The 16,150-nt window shown below is 41.6% G+C and overlaps 1 protein-coding gene across 7 annotated transcripts in view; it reads right to left on the bottom strand.

Moving 5' to 3' along the window:
• Positions 1-3,519: 3,519 nt before the first annotated feature.
• RhoBTB (Rho-related BTB domain containing) overlaps positions 3,520-16,150 on the bottom strand; it is a 319,208-nt gene continuing 306,577 nt past the window's right edge. For all 7 annotated transcript variants that reach the window (XM_050193352.3, XM_072286083.1, XM_055061279.2 and 4 more), the window contains one exon: positions 3,520-15,623. The gene's annotated coding sequence lies outside the window, so the exon portion shown is untranslated. The remainder of the gene's footprint in view (positions 15,624-16,150) is intronic.

The following is a 16,150-nucleotide window of genomic DNA, read 5'->3' as shown; positions in this document are numbered from 1 at the left end:
ACCTTGTGACACAGTTTAGATTTAACTGTGGTATAAAGGTTATAAACAGGGATAAGGTGCCTCAAAGGCTGGCCAACGTTTTGTTTCGATAGGGGGACCTATCTTCGTCAAAGGCCTCGGCCAGCCTTTCCAAGGCACCTTATCCCTGTTTATAACCTTTCTATCACAGTGTGCTATTCCATCTGTCAGCCCCTTTCTTGATTTTGAGTTTTGATTTAACGAAGTTTTCGGACATTTCTATCATGTTGTAGTCTGTATGGCTAGTAAATCTAGCAAATAAAAAAATAAAAAACTGTCGGCCCAGGCAAAAGTTATTTCAAGCGGCCTCCATAAAAAGCTTGAGTGGCAAAACCGCTGTGAAAGAGCGTGCGCCGGGACTAGGAAACACCGCTGCTCCTTTAAAGAACTCCCAGAAACGCGAGAGCTGACAATTCAGTCAGCGCAGTAGGCATGGTGAGGGAGTGAACGCACGTGCGCAAGTCCGTGGGCGGGCAACGTGACACAATATCGATCTTGGAGGTAGTCTCTTCATCCGCAGCAAGTCGAAGTGGATGGTGCCTTCACGCGCATTTTGTTGATTTCGAGTTTCCGAGACACGCTACAAAGCACTCACTCACGTTGACTGCGAGTTCGTGGTCATCGAGTGCAATCTGTTAATGTTTTCCTGAGCGCGCGTGATACCGATAAAACTAAACCTTACTTTGTGTAGTCTCTTTGCTATCGCCCTCAATGCTCCGCCTTTCTGTCGAAACTGACCTCCTTTTTTTTTTTCCCCCTTCTCAGAAGCAATATCCGCACCTTTTTACACTTGTTTTTAATTTGTGGGCGCCGACTGCGGGCACCAAGCGTGGGCAACTGTGGTGTCCAAGATTTACGGCGACACGCGACGCAGCGCATGCAAATCTAGTGAGCCACGTCGATGAATTGCTCTCGATGCGATCTGCACCACATGCGCTGGCCCCCGTAACCACACTATTATGGTTTGACCTTCCTGCGATCTGTTTCAAATGCTTACTGACAAGATATTAACCATGCAGAATGCTGTGGGAATTTGTGAAGTTGTTTTTAATCCTGAAACTTTAAAACCTCGAATTAACGAAATTCGCCATTTAACGAAGTTTTTCGCTGCAAGTACAACTTTGTTGTAACGAGGTTCAACTGTATTGTATAAATACATAAATAAATGCATACTGATGTTCCAAGGATTTGTGTTGTGCAGAATGTTTAGACAGCTGAAAGCGAGTATGTTACAAAATATTACCAATTGTTAAAAGAAGGCACTTTTGTCACGCCTAAGGAATTGTGATGGTTCTGATAATTTCGATTGTCGCATTCTCTGTGGGTTTAGACCGATATCATGGGGACTCCTTAACTCATTTTAACCGCACCACCGTTGCCACAAAGCATGCCCATAGAAGTAGTCCTTGGTGGGCTCAAATGGCAATGGTAAAAAGCATGGTTTGTTTTTGCCATGACAAATCTGCTTGGTCCTCTAGATCTAAAGGCAGGGGGTGAGAATTTAAGCAGTGGGCTTGAGGAGAATGGGGGGATAGACAAAATAAATGGGGACGATAACTGGGGCGAAGGCGACATGATTATGTGGCATGATGCGCTTCTTATGCAGGTTAATAAATGCGCACACACTTATCCTAAAGGCCTTACATTGCACGGGTGATCAGATTTTAAAAATCCGCTATAGAGATTTATTCACCAAAGATGTTGCTAGCAAGTTAAGTCAGAATGGTACTTGCAGTGTCAAGCTACGGAGGTAATGGAGGTGCATTTCATGGCATGTAGATGGCCAAAGATAACAATCTGACTGAACTGAACGATGCAATACAGGTATATGCGCACATTGTCTGCGGGAAAGAAAAATAAAATGAAATATACCAATAAATTTCTGACATCTACAACAAGCTCTTTTCATATGTTCAAACCAACTAAATGCCGTAAATTTACAAAATGTGTCATGCCATATGGATGACTAGCTGCATTAGCTGCAGATTACTTGCTTCATAACCTACTTTACTCTTGTGAATGGAATTTGCTTTTTAAAATTTGCCGCCAGAAGTTTAGCTTGTTTGCCGCCAGATTGTTTAGCTTCTGTAGAAGTTACTGTGCTCTCCATTTCTGTGGTAGTGTGTAGAGTAACAGCGTAGAGCAAAATCTGGCCCAAGCTGGCATGGAGAAATATAGGATATTCTCATACAGCATATAAAACTTTACAATCAAGACAAACAAGCGCTGCATGGTGCATAAAACTACTACAACTAACCAATATTCTGCGGCAGTACAACGAAAAACTGAGCTTGGACGGCGCTGAAGCAGACACTCCTCCAAGTGGTCCAACTTTACACTTCATTCAAGCACTGGCGGCAGGCAGCGCCATGGTATGTCCTCACCCTGGAAATTCTGTGCGTGCAGCACAGAATCTCCAGGGCACCCTATGGGCCGCAAGGGGATCAAAGCTTAACAAGGGCAGTCCGTGGGTTGGGGCCACCGAGGCCTCCACATGCCCCCAACCCACGGACCAGTGCGAATTCCAGCTTTGGTTTCCCTGTTTGCACATGGTGTCCTGGAGGAACTGCCAAAGTATACAAAATAATGAATTGTTTACACATGGTACTTGCAAGAATTCTCACTTTCCTTTGCAACCTGGCTGAGAAGACGGTGGCTTGCACTGGCAGCTCGATTTTCATACTTGGAAAGAAATGCGAGATGCCACTTTAGCGGTCACTAATTGAGAATGACACCTTGTTACTGCTGATTTTTTATTTTAACATAGGCTTTTAGAGGTTATAGGAAAGTTCATGGCTATGAGGAGAATATGCAGAGCTGGCCCTTCTGGAATGTACTGTATAAAACCTCTCCCTCCGTACAGCAGGAAAGTGGCGAGGACTACTGCAAGTGCAATCTGATTGTTCCCTATGGTTTTTTGGCAGCTGTGACATATTGGGATCACGTGGTTGTGTCTTGATATGTTTTTGTGGATTTTTGTGCACTGCATGAATAGTAATTAGACATTTTGTGTCTTTAAGGTTTGTCTATTTAGTAGAATAACATTTGCAGGACATTGCAACTTCTGCAACCGGGAGCAGCTGTACAAGTGGCCGTTCAGCAGACTCGCAACGTCACCAAGTTCAACTACAGAAATGGCCAGCGGAGAACGTGCAAGGCAGTGATCAAAAGGTTCATGCGCCTGAATTGCGGCCTGTGGATACGACCACGATCTGGTCGAGCCAAGAAATTGTGGAAGAAGCCTGACCACATTTTACAAGGCTTGCGTTTACATGTCATCTGTAACAGGACTCAGTCTAAACTGCTGGACAAAATGGTTGGAGACTACTGGAAAAGGCCAAAATACTATGTTGATGATCCGTATGAGCCATACCATGAACGGAACAATTTCTTGCATGCCAAGAAGACTTGGTAGTAAGTGGCATGTAGCAGGTTATGGAATTGTCACATGCCATCTTTTGTATGTAGAGTGTTGCATAACAGATAGTCATTAATAAAGTGTGCATATAAAAGCCAGCTTTTATTTCACACAATGTTTTGTCATTTTATAGTGGAATACAGAAAATAGACATATGTGCCCATGACAGGAACATACCGTGCAAAGTTTCTGAAGGCTGTGGAAGCAGTGGACTAGCCAATTTTGGGCAGCAACGACACAACCCTGCACTAATGAGCTACCCAGCAGGGACACCAAACTGCTGCACTGCAGTCTGAGGAGCCTAATCATGTTCTTTGTGAACTGCAATCTGCTGGTAAGGGGCAGTTGGTGGTAAGTTTAGCCTTATAGTTATCTTGGGATTGCCCTTTGCAACAGTAAAACTCAGGTGTGGAAGACAACACACAGCCATGTGGACAACACACTTGGAGCACACAAACCCCAGAGTGCATGATGGCACACACACACACACACACTGGGAGAGTGGTTCTTAAAGCTGGCTTCACACGACAGATGTGATCGCAGATGAACCAGTCACGTGACTTGCTTCTGATTGCTTCACAGCTAGCATTCACACGACAGAGGATGACGGTGCGGACGGAGCAACCATTCTCTCACTCCCAGAAGTATGGGCGACAGAGCAAACGTGACTGAGCCGAAAATCTTAATGATGATTTGGCTTTCCACTGCATTGCGGATTGAGGGAGTGCCGCGGGAACAGGCGACGTATGATCATGTGATACGTTATCCGCAAGCTCAAATTGTGATTTGCTATGTCGTGTGAATGCAGCTTAATGTAGCAGTAGCTATTTCTTATGCAATGCAGCACCAACAGGGTTCCAATTGGGGATCTTTTTTTTTATACACAGCTCATGAATGAAAGGACTGGCCCGAGAGTGGCACACCCGTCACACCAAAACATGTCTGGCCTAAGTGCAGTAGCCAGTGCAGTATCTGCATGCAGATCTATGCCAACCTGCTAACCAGGGCTGTGGAGTGCAACCTTCAATTTCATAGACTTTTCACTGCCATTCCTTTAACAATTGAAGCAATTATTAATGCGAAAGCATTATATGCCCCATTACGCGAAAATCCAGCATTGTAGTGGGCGGCGTGACCGAATGATGGTACTATAAACATCATCATCAGCCTGGTTACACCCACTGCAGGGCAAAGGCCTCTCCCATACTTCTCCAACTATCCCGGTCATGTACTAATTGTAGCAATGTTGTCCCTGCAAACCATAAACGGGTACCATAAACGGGTGACGGCAAAGAGTAAAAACGTTTGAAAGATTACTTGGATTGATGTCAAATAATGCAAGAATATTAGGTAAATTGCGGTCTGGGTAGAAAGTGAATACGGGCCTCCCAAGTGCGAGACAAGCACACTTCCCCGAAGCTACGGCAGCTCCACGATTCGGGTTGGCTAAATGTGTACCTAGTGCATGCTTCATTGTGCATGTCACGTCGGAGCCATCTGGCTGACTAAACGTGTGGCCTAGTGCATGCATTGTTAGGCATGTGATGGCGCAACCAATGGGTAGGAGGTGGCACCACGTCATGAATGGATAAAATAAAAAGCATTAATGTTCAATTTAATGCAGCTGAGCAGTCCTTCGAGTTATGAACTCCTTGCGGGTAAGCGAGTGCATTGAGACACTTGGCGTGTTTTCATTTGGCCTTGGCAAGGTGCAGTTAAAACAGGTGAGAGCTTGTGCGGAAAAGGAATGCCCAGAAAAAAATTTCACCAAAGATACTCTAATGCTTTCACATTCCCTCGCGTAAGCAGTCTGAAGTGTCTCTGCCAAATTTTTTCAACAGTTGAAGCATAATTTTTGCCATTTTTGTCCACATCATTCCCAGCTTTCAGATTGCCAGTTTCCCAACCTTGTAAGGTCAGAACCACTCCAAAATGATTGCAACTCTGTAGGCAGCTCCATAGCCCTGGCCCTGACACTAGGCAATACACACATCAAAAGTTTTCCTGTAGGCTTGCAACATTCAAATTGCATTGTCTGGCATGATGCTGTCAAAAAGTGATCTAAACATAGAATCTAACAATACACATGCTAACTGGAGCAACAACCCTTTCTTGTGAAGCAGATAACATGGAGACCCAACTACCTAGCGACCATACAGTTCTTTCAGGCTCAGTTCGTAAAATGAAAGGCAGATGCCTTCCACTAGCATGCTTTATACACAGTGCGTCTAAGCTCTCCTTTGTCCTGGACTGCCCTGAAGCAGAGTCAATGTTTTTGAAAGACAGTTCAAGCTCTAGTCAAGACTAGCAGTTTTGGTATACTAAAAGCAGGCTGCACTGTAGTGTTCAGCTATAAAACAAAATCACAATTTTTTTTTTATATTGGCATCGTGGAGAAATGATTTTCAAACAGACTGATATGCTCCTTTGTGTCGCATTACAAGTTATTGAAATGAGTCATATTTGCATTTCAGTTTAAAATTTGTCTAAATATGCTAGGCCAGCCTAGTAGACTACGTGTTAACATGCAACAGCTGCACTAGACTCGCATTAATTCAAACTTACGAAGGATGTCGCATTTCCAGATAAACATGCCAGGTGAAACTGCCATGAAACATCCGATGTGCCAAGCACATCTCTCGGTTTTCCTTCACTTTCAGTAAGTTCAAATAAATGGCAGTGCAAACCTATACAGTACACACGATACTACTAGTCATATGCTTAACAAAACTAAACAAATTTCAAGTGCTTTTTGTGTTTGAATGTTTGAACGGTCTGTATTATGCTCAGTCAGCATGCTAAATACTTGTTAGGCTGTCCGTGGCCGCTGATGCATGTTTCTCCTGCCAGTAACACTTGAGAGGAAGGGAATGTACTATGGATCGACTGAAGTTGACATTGAGATTAAACACCTTTTGGATACAGTTGGCTTGCGATTTCAGAACTTTAATTCATATCAGAATTATGGCGAAATTACCTTTCATTTGAAACATTTTGGCTTCCCAGGATAGAGCAGTGCAACCAAAATTGGCTGATTCGAGGACATTCAAATGGCTTGAAAACTCTGCCTGCCCACATTTGATATTATTCAGGCTGCTGTGTGTGTTCATGGCCCCTCACTACAAGATGGCACCACTGATGCACACACTGTGCAAGTCTTATATCTGTTTAACTGTGATGGGGCATGTATCCACTAAGGAGCTTCTTTTCTTTTCTTTTTTTTCCCCAGAAATCTTTTGGAGTGCAGATAATGTCATGAAAGTGAACCTAGACTGCTGGCATCTTACCATGGGCATGAAAAAACATTTGCGAATAGTGGAGAATAGAAAGTGCATTCATTTCGCTTCCTGTGAGTTTAAAATGGTAAATTTCGCAATACAAATCTTGGTTGACCTGTAACTTTGCGTCACTGGTTTTAGGATGCAACCTGAATGTTTTGGCAAATTTTATGAGAGATTGTGATTTCAGGCCTTTGGCCAAAGACAATATTTTAGCCAGAAGTATTTCCATTTCAAGCAATCTTGGCAAGTATTTCAGTTAATAGAGAAAAAGTACTTGAACTGTAAGCAGGCTTTGGCTGGCCCTGCTCTCTTTCAAAGGTGAAGTAGGGGCAAGCATTGGCTTCACCTCTGCTGATAAAAAGCTGTGGTGGCTGCCAATCCAGAAACTTTAAACCTCCTTACTGTTCACATAGCAGCTTCCAATTCTGTATTGAGCCATTGTTTGTTGAACTAGTTTGACTGAACGCAAATGGAGTGTACAGAAAAATGCAAATATGAATCATGAGCATACATATGAACACAACTTAGTGCATCTATGAGGAAAAGCTATCCTTTAGTTCACAAGTTGGTGAAACAGTCTGGCTGATGATAAATGATTGGAAATGGTGAACAAGGATGTACTGGGTGTGTGAGGTATTTGAGAACACATCTTCAGATAACTTGCATGATATCTGTGTAGTTGCTTCACTTAGTCTTCATCAACCGTTTTGTCACCTGTCTAGCATATTTGTTCCGAAGTAACAGTTTCCATTCTGACCTGAGGGGCACTGTGGTGTGGAATAAAAAAGCATGTAGTTTTAGCTGCTGGCCATGGGGAGTTATCTCAATGTGACAAGGTCCTTTGTGTTCAAGGCCAGAAAAGCCATCATGGCTTCTAATGGCAATGTGTCCTCTCTGGCAAAGAAGCAGCAGGAACTGCCAACAGTCAGACATTGCTTGAAGCACACCATCATGTGCGACATCTTCGAAAGTAAACAATGGCCACTGCCAAGCAGCTCTAGGAGACAGTTTCAGTGCTGCATCATTGCTTTGCATCCTGCCACACAGCTTTGCGACTGAATGGTGGCTAGCTGCAAACTTTGACAACCATGGCATCTTAGTACTCTAAGTTAAAACCCTCTCAGCTGCTATGTCTGTAGTGTAACTTTGAGGGACTAACGTGTAATATGGATACAAGAACTTGCCAAAGGCTGCTCTTGTGGAATAAATGGTCAATATCAACTTGAATCACCTGATTCAAGCACACATCCATTTCAGAAGTTGCAGTCGGTCAGTTACAAAAATCTCAATTGGAAAGGTGGTTTTACTAAACAGTTGTTGGAAAAATCAGTGCAAAAAACAGTGTACTAAATTTGGTGTAAATACGTTTAATATTGTCCGAAATGCTGTTCTCATAGACATGTTCCCAAATGTCTCATGCACAAGGTACGGGGGACAGTCTCATTTCCATTAACTGGTACTGTCTTCACGAAGGTGTGCAAATTTTTTCCTTGAAAGCATCAAATTCAGAAGCAACTTTCTTTTCCCTGTGGATCTGTATACACGGTACTCCACAATTATTTAATCACTTTTAAAGAATACAGTTTATTTGCTCTTTAATCCTCGGTCAGTTTTCTTCAGTGAACAATTCTTTGATAGCAGTGTTCTGGTTTGTTCTCAACCTAGCAAAAACATTATTCATGCTACTCATTTCAGCTATTGGCAGCAATGACTGGCTGGACTTTTGCCTTTGGGGAGTCTATGTGTTTTCATAGGTTGGTGGCAAACCAGGAATTAATTTCACCAAATATGGAAGATGCTTATCAAAGAACACAGATTAAACGCCTGTCACCACTACTGTCCATGTTTTTTGTATGGATTACTGAAATTTTTAAATGTATTTATGCACTGATTAAAGCAATAAAGCCATTAGGGAAATGTTTGCCTCCAGAGTTGCAGTAAAAGCCTGAATCGCACTAGCCTAGAGGATGTGCTCCAAGTAGCAGAACATATTTATTTGTAAAACTTGTTTCTATACAGTAACCATTGACTGATCATGATTTTGACCCTAGCTGTTGAAACATGCCAGTGGGCAGATAAAGCAACTTATGGCAGCTCAGAAGCTTGTATTAGTGCTGTCAACGACAACAAAATGCATGGAATGTTAAATATCAGTAAGTGAATGCAAACTCTTGGCTTCAGTTCAGGGCAACCCAGAATCAAACACAGGTGACTTATGGTGACACACTATGACGGCCTAGTTGTTCTTTGGTAAAAATGGTTGGCCACCTTCCTTTACATTCTACTTGGACACACAGTATGCATGCCCTGAAAGGCAAATGACAGCAGACGTAAGAGACCTTTGAGCATATGTATATGCAGTATTAAAGTAATTAACTACAAATACAGCCACCACTGCACACCACACAAACAGGAAGGCATATTTTTTTTTTCTTTAACATCACACATTGGTATTGTTCCCTTGGTTAAAGCCACAAAAACTGAAAATGTTATTTACTGCCCTTTCAATGTTACTCACGGCAGCACAAAATACACGCAACCAAACTGAACATTGTTTGCAAACTGCCTTTTCTGTACACCTTTTGATCATATTTAGCATGCAACCATAATGAATGGTGGAAAACATACCCAATGATTAAGGTCACTTCATTGTTTATCTTGTTTTGCTAAAGCACCAATATTTTTGGATTCAAAATGCTTGACTACCAAAACAAGCAAGGCTCTGTTCTCCCAGGGGAACTGTCTGCTACAAACTAGTGAGCATGCGTACTCTCTTCACTGCGAATATGGCCTGTTCACATAGCTTGGACACACAGCTACAAGCAGCATGCATGAGGCAACATCACATGTGGCCAGCTTGGCATTTCCAATAACAGGCGAGTCAGTTCAGGCAAGAAGTTGTGAAACCCCTGCTCTTGACAGAGATGTAAGCAATGTGTAATCTCAAATGCCTGAAACATCGCAAGCACCTTGTTCCAGATGTGCTCCTGTGCTTAATTTTGCACACATCAATACAACACCAGCCTGCAGGGTGCTCCAAAACACAGTGGAGTGTATTATGTACATGTGCGGACTCGTGTGAAGTAATGCAGAAACATGTGCAAGGGCAATGCAAGCAGCATTGACCAACAGTGAAGCTCAATGTGCACCTTGCTGGTCATGGCCACGCAACTCTACAAGCAATTTCCACTGGCTGTGCTGTTTGATAATCATTTCCACAGTCTGGTGTACAATTAAATTTGTGCAGAATTCACTGGTAGCTTCCCTATCTGCTCTTCTGATAACCCTGGCTAAAAAACATTTTTGCTATGGTAAATGTGGCTTTTGGAAGCTTCACTTGTTAACACTTGAAAAGTACAAGAGAAGCAAGTCTTCAATATTGTTTCTGAGCAGCGAAAGTTTTTCAGTATACATATTTCATTTCTCAACGTTTGCTGCAAGTACTTAACCTCTTGATTTCTCTTTGCATTGTTAAAGTGCCCAAAGGTCTGTAAAGGTAATACCTACTTTATCTGCCCAGGAAACAATCCATTACATCCTTGAATACAGATTTTGTCCTTCTGAAGGCTATGTCCACTGAGCTCTGGTTTGCAATATTTTTTCTAAATTTTTGTTGTCTTTGCAACTGTCGCCTAATAGTGTAATTTGTAGGAAGGTTTTTCCATGCTCAAATACTGTTGCAGACTGTTAAAGAAACAACTGCATTTATGGTATATTGCACAGGTGTGTTGCATGTAGTCAGAGCAGTCCTGCAGTCAAGTGATAAAATCAAATTTTTTTTTATGCCATACAGTTTCGCGTGCATGATGAATGCAGAGGAGGTGAGGCATCAATTGGGCTTCACCTGGGGCAGTACAACAGTGTTCAGAACCATCTCCTAATTGCACAAGCCACAATCACAGCTTTTACACAAGTGCACACAACTACCGAGATGAAGTACAGATGTATCGTACCCTGCGCAACAAGGATCAGTTTAACCTTTTCTCTTTTAGTACTTAATGCAGGCCTTCAAGTACTACAGGAACATCATTGTACAGTTCATTTTGAAATGATACTTTGGAAAAACTTGCTCTTCAAAAAGCCATGCATGCCCTTAATGGCCGCAAGTGACAGCACCCTCACCCAGATATCGTATTAAGTTGTAGGCAAAATGTGTATGTATGACTGACAAAGGTGAATAAGAATACATGAAATGACTAGCACTAAAATGAAGCACACTCATCATTTCAGCGTCACTGGCTCATTACGTAACCAAGTGCATGTTAAATATGGCCCTGGGCATTTCTTTTTTTTCATTTGATTTTGCAGGCCGTATATAAAAGCCTTTGGTGTGAATACTTGTAATATTCAAGGTAATGCTTAATGAGAGCACTGGTTAATTTGACTGTCAGTGTACAAGTCAATACAAATGTCATGCCCTAGAATGACAGCACACAAGCTGCTTGTAGGACAGTAGCCAAAGATAGGAGCACACATGCCAATGACATCTGCAAAAACCTTCACTACACTTGTGCAAGTCTGGGCTAGCTGGGGACTTGCATTTCACACTACAGAGCAAAGATGAACAAGTACAAAAGATTTAAGATGGACAAGAGGTAGCACTGACTTCCCTAGGAACTCATTTCTTGCAGAAATACAACTTCGAAGGACTTTCAGAGGGTCTAGTTGCTGTATATTTGACATGATTAAAGAGCGTGGGGGAAAGAAAAAAAAAAAGACAAGCACGACACGAAAGAAAAGGATAGACACAGGACAAGCGCTTGTCCCATGTCTACCTTTTCCTTTCATGCAGTTTTGTGTGTATTTGTGCGTACGCATGTGTGTGTGTGCTCTTTAATTATGTCTTCATGCAGGAAAATGCTTGTGCACTGAAAAGTAAGCTGAAAACAAAACGAGATTGGGGGACTGCAAGGAGTGTGGCTGCAGACCTCTATTTTGACAATGCATCATCGTAGGAAGGAACAGTGAAGAAGGGAAATGAAACAGCAGAGGCAACATTGCGCTAAATTATGTATTGGCACTAGGGGGACCAGTTCCACGTATTACAAGCAGACTTGGCTTTCTTGTTTTGACACATACATGAAAGTTCATTAGTCACTTGCCAGCACTGGAGGTATTTTTTTCATCCCCCCCCCCAAGCAAAAAGAAAATATGACAAGTACATTCACAGTTGATACTGTGTGGCTAAATTTTTAGGTGGCCTGAATTGGAGCATTGATCAAGATCCATAACTCTCATCAGAAACAAGAGCAACTAAAAAGGTACCAACATTGTCCAGTGCAATGTAGTGTGGCAATTATTATTATTATTATTTTTTTCTGAACATTTTGCGTTTCAGCTATCTACCAAGTTGAAATAGATAACACACATATCTTATTTGTATCACAACTGGTATATTTAAAGGATATTCTTTTAATGACATATTCCATTTGTTCTGGACTAATCTGCACAAGCCATGCTGTTTGTTTCAGCTTGTTTTTGGAGGACTATACGCTTGTTGAAGAGAGCAGTGTGGATCAGAGAGAAAACAGGATAGCCGATATTTAAGAGAAAAAAAAAGAGCTGGGCAGGCCATGCAACGCATCGAGTAGATAACCAGTGGATTGTTACAGTTACAGAATGGGTGCCAAGGGAAGGGAAGCACAGTTGAAGATGGCAGAAAATTAGGTGGCGTGCTGAAATTAGGAAATTCGCCGGTGCAAGCTGGAATCAGCTAGTGCAAGACAGGGAGAGTAATTGGAGATCGTTGGGAGAGGCCTTCATCCTGCAGTGGGCATAAAGATAGGCTGATGATGACAATGATGCTTGTTGGCCTTAATTCACCTGGTCACCCCAGTTAATATCCTTTGGTTGTCCTCACTAAAATATAGGGATTATCTTAAATGTTGCAGATGTGAATGCTATTATGTGGACAATTCCTTTGTCCCAGCACTTGCAACATATTAGCTGCTGCTTTCATGAAGCATCTTACCTACAGGTAAACTTAGCAACAGAAAAAAATACTTTTACAATACCTGCAGCACTTGATTTCCTACCTCCTTTTTTTTCCTTTCTAATACAACAAAACTACTACTACTTCACATAAGCGAGAGTAATTTGCTGCACATCAAGTTGCCAAGCAAAAAAAGTGACACTAACTCAAAGCTTTGCACAAAGGTTGTTGCTGTTGCACAAAGCTTTTTAAGCATGGGTAAATTTACCCACAGGTAAAAGAATCTGTACCAGCAACTACAAGTGTTTTAGTGAAGGCTTCCGTAATTTTTTTAAAACTATGCTGTAATGATTTTTTTTTTACATTATTCATGCTGGTAGATATTCGATATTGTGTGCTAATCACACATGAACTCTTCAAGTAAGTAAAATTCTTTAAGTGACTTTTTAATTACTTTGTTTTACTTTTTAATTACTTTGTATTTTTAGCATGTTACAACTGCAAAATAACAGCCTGTCAGTGCTCCAGGCATGTTAAGCATCCTAAATTTACCACCAGTTTACAGATATCTTGAGATTTCCAAAATATGCCATGAATGCTTCAGAAACATCTGAAACATCCTGTGAAAATTGCTGAGGGAGCTTTATATTTCAAGGAAACACTATGGCTATGAGAGTGGCTGCTGCACAGGCCTCTGGATTAATTTTGACCGCCAGGGGTTCATTAGAGAGCAATTCTGGCATTCATTTCAGGTGTGTAGATCTTAACAAAGCTGGAACCATGCATGCCCAGGCACTTTGGTCACATGTCCCAAATGGTACGACTGAGAGGTGTGTGGTTTTTCCATAATTTGAAAGTCTGTTGTACATATTCCTGATCCCTACCTTCAAATGGTCACCCTATGCTTGCCAGTAGCGATATTAGTACGGAGGCAGCAGCACTATTGTCGACATCTTGTGAACATGTCTTTAATTAATGTGTGTAGAACTGTTATTGCCATGACAAAATTGCATGAAACTTGTTAGCTGGCATAAATGTTTTGGCTGTAACAGGACCCTAATTAAGCAGTATTTTTAAAATAATTTTTTGCCAAGAATAATAATGTGGCATAAATAACATTTAGCACTTTTGTAGTTGAACTTATTGTCTCAAAGATGTTGCTAGTAGTGCGCCTCTTCCTGGCACATGCCTGCTCTAACATCGCCAGCAACATCATGAAGAGCACCTCACTAGGCTGCCTGGTACAGTTTAGTTTCGGTGTGGTTGTTTCTTGCTTATTTAAAATATTTTTGCATTTTATAAGAACTCAACCATCCTACAGGAGGCACAAATGAATCTAAAACAGCCACTTCTCTGATATGATGAAAAAAGCTGCTGAAGTTGACCTCTAACCCGTTGGCTACCAATGCCGGTGAACCACCGTGTCCAGCAACAGTGCCCACGTTGCCAAAACCGGCGATTTGCCAGGCTGCAGGCTGGAGACATTATTGGTTTAAAAGTTGATATATAAATGGGCAATATATGCTATACATAATAAAAATGTTGCAAATAGATGGCACTACTTGTCTACGGCAGCAGATGTTATATTTCCTATATTTTTAGTATTTAGTACCTAGCGGAAGTTCGCATAATGGCTGTAAGCGGCAAACATAATTGGTGCAGAGGGCCCCGCGGCACACATAATATTTGGTAGCTAACGGGTTAACGCATACCAATGTTTGGTACACAAGCATTGATTTTTTTCATTCCACGTTCATGAGAGCATTCCATGTTGATGAGAGCATGGCTGCCATGGCCAGAAATTGAGCTCTCAGTCTCGTGCTGAGCAGCAGAACTCTGGATATACACTAAGCGAACTTGCCTTAAGTAATGACCAGCTTGAATTTCACAATTGCAACATATTTAAAAAAGTAATTAGTTGAAATTCAAAGTAAGAAAACTTAATCAGTTCAATATACATTAGTTTATTAAACAGTTAATAAGTGATTTGTTGTAAAATTTCTGATGTCTGCCTATGTGACACATATGCCACTGAAGAAATGGCCAGTTTATCCCTACAACACTGTTTTTAAGAATTATTTAGTCCTCACTGAAACGCATGGCAAAAGTGTAAAAAAAAATCATTTGGAAGTCAGTGCTATCCCCACCTCACTTATTTTGTTCTCAATTACTTTCACTCTGGAGCTTGAAAACTTATTTTGTTTTTCATTCAAGTGCCTATCCTTGGCTGCAGTCCCAAAAGCCTGGAACAGAGTAACCTTTAACAATGTTCAGGCCATTGCTACACAGAATGAGCTGAGGCATTCATGTGTGATGTTATGCAAAGTTCTGTACTCAAAGTTGTTTTGCTCCATTCATCTGCACCTTGCCAGATGAGAGGCAGTGTGGGGCATCCAGGATGGCTACTGTCAAATTCGACCAACCTACATCATATGTACAAATGTAATGGCAGTCATTAAGTGTTTTTCTTTCTTCCGTTACTTTCTTGCTACCGATCACTGCTTCTTCGAGATCACTGGTGTTTACTCAAGCAGATGAACATGATTCCCTTGAATTAAATAAGCTGGCACCCTGCACAGCACATTTGATGAGTGAGAAATGAAACAACCACACACATCTGAAACACAGCTTCAAAAAACAGCAGAGAAGGAAAAATAAACAATTTAAAAAGCACATGGCTGCAGTATGTACAGGCTTTGGAAATGTAGCCGTGAGGCACCTCTTGAGAGCCTTAGCAGGAAGTGAGGATATTGCTTGGGCCCCACAGTGTGGTTCCTTGCACAGCTCCAGTGAGAAGCAGTGAGACCAGCACTGCCTTAGTGAGTGTGGAGCTTGTGGGGAAAGGGAGCTGGCAGCTTTGCAGCAAAGGCTGCAGGCAGGCACTGCCATGCAAAAACCTTCAGTGGCATTGGGTGCTTTGGTGATTGGCGTGCTTCTTCTTCACAGGTGGCATAGCATGAGCTGCACTTCTCTCCTGCATGAAAGGCCAAGAGGTACGTTAATATTTGAGGACAGCAAAGCAATGGCATTATTTATCATTATTATTGCAGCTGTACAATTAATGTGGCACCAAAACTGCACTAACATGAATAACATGCATGACACTATTTGTCATTATTGCGTTTAGTACTATTATGTGAGCCGTTTTTCTTATTTCACTAACACTCGGCAAGCACCAGTGACAAAAATAACAGATTTTTAAGAAGCAGGATAATAGACATAATATTAATAGTACCAAAGTTTTATGCTGCTCTTGCACAGAGAAGCTTTAACATTTGCTGCATGAGACCTTTTACGCCTAAATAACAGTGATATGGATTATTTAAAGGGGCCCTGCAATGCATTTCAAACATGGCAAACGAACCTCCCCAATGGCTAGGTGGTGCAAGGTTCAAGGATGAGGAATTTAATATTTACACTGGAAATCATACCTATAGTTATCAAAATTGTTGGAATTGTGTATGTATTCATTCTGCCATTACTGTGTCACTTATATAATTC

This window comes from Dermacentor andersoni, chromosome 1, assembly GCF_023375885.2.
Source record: "Dermacentor andersoni chromosome 1, qqDerAnde1_hic_scaffold, whole genome shotgun sequence".
In the NCBI taxonomy this organism is placed as follows: Eukaryota; Metazoa; Arthropoda; class Arachnida; order Ixodida; family Ixodidae; genus Dermacentor; species Dermacentor andersoni.
The sequence above is the reverse complement of the archived record's forward strand: the minus strand, read 5'-3'. Positions and strand labels throughout refer to the sequence as shown.